Source organism: Athene cunicularia (assembly GCF_003259725.1).
Source record: "Athene cunicularia isolate RWA chromosome 17 unlocalized genomic scaffold, athCun1 chr17_part1, whole genome shotgun sequence".
NCBI lineage: Eukaryota > Metazoa > Chordata > Aves > Strigiformes > Strigidae > Athene > Athene cunicularia.
In genome coordinates, this window is record NW_020799122.1 from 10991467 (window position 1) to 10997003 (window position 5537).

Sequence of the window (5537 nt, forward strand, 5' to 3'; positions counted from 1 at the left end):
TTTTATTTTTAAATTGTAAATGCTCATACTGTTCTTTATGAACAGTAGGTAAAGATCGAAGTTGCCAATGGAGCCTACGTGTGCAAATGACTATTTTAATTTTACTTTTTTTCAATATGTACATAATGCTGGGGAGGAGATCTGGAGATCTCCCTAGCATTGTGGCTTTTGGGGCCAATGACACCTTCTGATGCAGAAGGACTCAGCCTCTGAGGCAGATTTGGTGCTGCACATTAGACACACTCAGGTGTGTCCTGGAAGGGAGTACTTTGACATAAGTATGTGACTCGTGTGCTTCAGGGGGCCTAGATGAATCTGTCCTCCAATCCCATCTGAGTACAAGGAGTGTTGTTAATCTTCTGATGTATCCAGCAGCTTTACTTGGCTTCAAATGACAACATTTGGGTTTGGCTGCTCTCACTTCCCAATCACGGAAATATACAGAGTAAATGCAGGACAACAATTGTCTACTTACAGGGCAAAAAGATTTTAAATAAACCATTGAACCCTTATTTACTTCATGTCGAATTACACCTGGATGGATCTAGAGCTAGACTGCTGGTTCGCTAAAACTAGTTCTGTAAATGAGGCAAGAGCTAAATAATGATTTCATGACACTAAAGGTTAAAATGTCTGAAGATTGAGATGTCAAATTCCTTGATTGAGATGAAGGAAGTAAAACAACCTGTTCCTTAAAGGAGAGATTTGGGGAAGATAAGAAAGAAAAGATAGGACTGTAGTCTTTGGTCTCTTCTCCAGTGAAATTTGGAGCAGTTTGATAAAGTATTCCTGACCCAGATGACTCCTCTTTGTCTTCATAATCATGCTGTGACCATGTTAGCTTGGAGGTGTACGAGTTATCAGTGCCAGTGGTGGGCAAGTGTTGTAGCACAGTAAAGAACTTGTTCGGTGCTGTGAGCTCAGCGCGTTTCACGGGCAGGGCAGGTTGTGACACAGGCAAAAGCAGCTTCCTGCGTGTGTGATGCCCAGAACATGCTTTGGGTTTTCTAGGGAGCAGTTTTGGTTTAGCACTTCATTCTTAAGCTACTTCTTGTTGTAGGGAATGTTGTGCAGAGTATGGTGCAAAGTCTTCATTCTCTCCACTGGGATGCCCAATTTGTGCCTGTAACTGGGTGAAAGGGAAGATGGTGGGATTTTTCAGAAGGGCACTGAAAAAGAGACACCATTTTCAGGCTGGGACTGATGTCTGGGATGTGCCATGCGAACAGGGAATCCTTTTGAGAGGAATGTATCCAGACACATGCAGTAGCAGTTTTTTCTCTGAAGATGCTACTAGTCACACTGTTAGCAGTAGCTGTGTAAGGAAAGCTGATCTTTGAAGAGGAATTACATTTCTTTAGCCTAGAAGTCTTTCAGGGCGAGGCCCATCCCTGTGTATGTTGTTCTTCACTGTGCTGATGCTACCGCATCAGCACAGAGCCCATCCTCAGCCTCCCACCCTCTTTGAAAGGCAGCAGGAAATCTGTTACCGCCACTACCACGATCTTGAATTGCACCATCAATAGCTGGTTGATGCCAGCTATTTATTTGGACACTTTGTTTTCTTTGGGCAGTCTATTTGTTCTCTATACAGAATAAAAGGAGAGGAGTTAAAAGCAGGCTTAGGTTTCTAAAGAGACTTTTTCTGTAACAAATTTGCATCTGGGTGAAGGAGGCAAAGTTATTTTCATGGAAAAATTCCGACCACCTCCTGATGAGAGACAGGAAAAGCTCTTCCCCGGTCTGGTCTTTGAAGGGAGTTATGTTTGTAGCAGACTGCAGAAGGAGATACAGATGCCCTCTCTCTGTATCTGTCACAAAGGTAAAAATCTTCTGTGCCCTCTAAACAATCATGCCTCTCTATGAGAATGGAAAACAAACCCCTCCAATCCCTGCAAAAGAGCTGTGAGGAAATTTCGGTGTTTGTCAGAGAAAATTGAGGCAGTTTTACACTGCAGGGGCTTGATTCCTGAAGGAGTTCAGAGCTGATGTTGCCAAGACCTCTTTGGTCAGTTTCTCTTGAGTGAGCTGGAGTTGTTAGTAATTACTTCATATACCTCTTGCTGTGTCTCTCTCAAATAGAACCTCTGCTTGGCCTGACCCTCTTGCTGTCACCTTTTAGCCACCATTCTTTGTATTCAAGTGACCAGACTTGAATTCTCTGATTCAAGTGATCAGAGATGGATGACTTGGAGATTAGGCAATAGCTGTGGCGTTTACAATATAAATTTGGTTCTCTTTTTAGCTTTTCGGCCTCATTCTTAATCTGTGCTCTTGAAATTGTTTTCCCCCAAGGATGAGTACCTCTCTTTTCAAAGAGTCATCTCCTGCCTGTGCTCCCACAGGAGAGGGCACACAGCTTTCTCCTGTGCGCAGAGAGGGAAGTGACGATGACCTAGCAGTGGTCACCTGGGGAGCAGGAGCCTGGGGAGAAGTCTCCCAAGTGTCTAGCGAGTGCCCCAGCAGCCTTCCATCAGCCTGTAAGAATGATGGTTTGAGCACTGGGCAGTACCTGAGTTAGAAATGGGAGCCCAGGCTGGGAAGGTGGTTAGGGAGAGAAGATGGAGGGCTGTATCCTCTCTGCCTCTGAGCTCGCTGAGACAGCAAGGCACAACTGAGAAAGGGACATTTCCAGTCCCTGTCTCCCTGCCAGCTTTGGCCATGCTTTTGGTTCAATGTTGACAATCCAGAGAAGCCACCTACCTCCCTGTGTCCCAGCCTCCCCCTAGTCCACCAGATGCCACCAACTGCTGTGTTCTTGGCCCAGGCTGCTGTTTGCTTTACCAGACCAGAGTCTGAGCAAAACCTGGCCTCCCTACTGACCGCTTTTGGTGCAGTCCCAGCCATTCTGCTGGCTGTATTTAAAGTTGTCCCGATAACACTAAACTTGCATTAAGTAATGCTTGGAGGGAGGTGAGGACTCTAATGATTATGAGACTTGAGGAAATTAAATTTGTATGTCAACACACATGTAGCATGCTTGGAATGTGATGTCTGGCGTCTCTGTACCCTGATGTTTGGTCTCCACGTGCTTTGCTTCCGGATTATCATCTTGGAAGAAGTACAAAAAGCATCCGGGCTGTGTTCATCAGCTGGCTTTTGTTGTTTTTCTTTGAGTGCCTTTTCAACTTGTCTGGAGCCAGTCCCACCAAATCCAGCAGGATTTCTAGTTTGTTTACAGTGGACTGTCTTTTTTGGTTTTACTCTTGCTCTTTGTGGAGGTAACTTGTCTAATATTACTGTGAATATCAAAAATCTCCTGTATATAATTAACCAATAAAATAGATTGCATTTTACTGTGGTGGATGTGTGTTTTGGAAACTGAAGTGGTGGCTGGCAGCTCTTCCTGCAGCATTCAGAAAATCACCCAAAGAGGAAGTGCCCGTTTTTATTAGCAATAGGCCCTGCAGCCGGGCAACTCCAGCCTGGCCTTCCCCAGCCCTTGTTTCTGGCAGGACTCTTCGGTGCCTGCTGTGACATGGGAGTGAGCAGCAGGGGCCGAGCGTCTATCTTCGGGTGGTGGGGATGGGCTTGAGGAGCCGCATCCTCTGGGCCCGCCCCAGCCCCCAACAGTAAGCCCTAAAGCTGAGGGAAGAGGAATGTGGGAAGTAACGGACGAGTTGCCGTTTGTGTCACTCCAGTTACGCTTTGCTGAGTGTGGGGAAAGCCGAGAGGGAAAGAGGAACTGGTGCCTCCCAGATCCGTTTTCCCCTACCGAGGGAGCAGTCAAAGGACCAAGTTTTAGGGAGCTGTGATAATGAGCCCCCTCGGTGCATGGAAGGTGTCTCTGCACAGCAAGGAACACTCTGCCTCCCAGAGTTCTACTCTAGACTGTATTCAGCCATACAAAAGAAATGAGGGGCTGGCTTGGTTTTTCTTCCCCTGTACAACTGAAGGATGCCTGGAATATCCCAGAATGTTTCCCTGTCAGACCTGGGGCATGCTGGGTATAGCAGAGTGATCCCTGATAATTTTCTGTGGTGTTAAGACTGCTAAAGCAGCTCTGCTATGGGTCAGACTGTGGCTCTGTCCTGGCTGACGGGCAGTTCAAAAAGTTTTAAGTTCACAGAATCCCAGAATCATCTTGGTTGAAAAAGCCCTTGAAGCTCCTCCAGTCCCACCATGAACCTCACCCTGACGGTTCCCAACTCCACCAGATCCCTGCCCTGGGCAGCCCATTCCAACGCCCAACAGCCCCTTCTGCAAAGAAATTGAAGTTCTGTATGTTTCTCCAGCCTGACCTGAAATTTGATGCACACATGAAGCATGAAGTTAACAACTCCAGTCTGGAGCACTGCTTGAGGCACTGGAAAATGTAACTGGTTGCTGTGCTACAAAACAGTCCCAGCCAGGAGCAGAGAGAACCTTCAGTCCCATCCCGGAATTCCCTGTGAGAGTCCTGGTGCAGGCCCCAGGGCTGCTGGCACCCACCCTGCCTCCTTCCCCAGGCTGGAGGGAGCAGTTTCTTAAACACCAACAAGCTGCTTCAGCTTGTGTAACTTGCTTCCTTCAGGTCACCTGCCTGCTCCTAGACTCCTCCCTTTTGGGGCTCTGCATTATCTCACCTTTCATTACATGCCCAGGCAGCCGATGTTGTAAATCCAGATATCTGCCTGTTACTCTGTCAGAAATCAATCCAACTCTGCTTTTTACCTGACACCATCTATAAGGAAATATAGTTGGTGACCTTTGATCTAAGCACAAACGTTGCTACATAAATGTCCCATCTCAGGGTGACAAATCAGTGCAGCTGGGGTGATGCATTGCCCAGGGCTGAATGGAAGTGAAATGGGTAAGTGTAAAGAAAAACTGCTTAATCAGAAAATACAGGATATTGTTCCCTGACCACATGCCCAGTACGTTCTACTGCATCCAGGTTTGCCCTGCTAAGGGCCCCATCCTCATCCCGCGGCTGTGCAGCAATCCTTGTGAAACATCTAGCACTAGGTGATTTTATCAGACATGGGGCTTCTCTCCAGGCCTCTCGGGAAAAGGACAAAGCAGCATCTGGAGGAAGGATTGCCAGTTGCACCTGGAGTTGTGACACCCACTACCTTTATTCACACAGGCTTGTCAAATGCTTATCATCAGACACTGCCCAGTACCTTCTCCTTAGTGATGTCACCAACTTTCAGGGTTAAAGGTTGAAATGAACACATTCCATTGGCTCCATTTAAGGTTACTAAATCAAAAGATCCCCAGCAGCGTTTCACCTCCTAGCTGTATCAAGATGCACACAGGTGAAGGAAACACTGTGGTCTTGGTGCTTCCATCCCTGCCTGCGTGGTCTCCACAGCTATTTAAAGCAGCTTGTGTGATTTTTTTTTAAAAAAAGACATATTTATTTAAAACAAAACACTTGGCCATGGGGTGTTCACGGGCGTGTTAACCAAACTTAAAACCCCCAACAAAAACAAACAACAAAAAGGAGGGGGGTGAGGCCCGTGCCCCAGCTTCGGGGCCCCTCTGACGCGGGGGGCTGGTGGCTCCTAGGGCGCCGTGTCCCGCTCAGCCGGGGGCCCCGGGCCGCCCCCGCC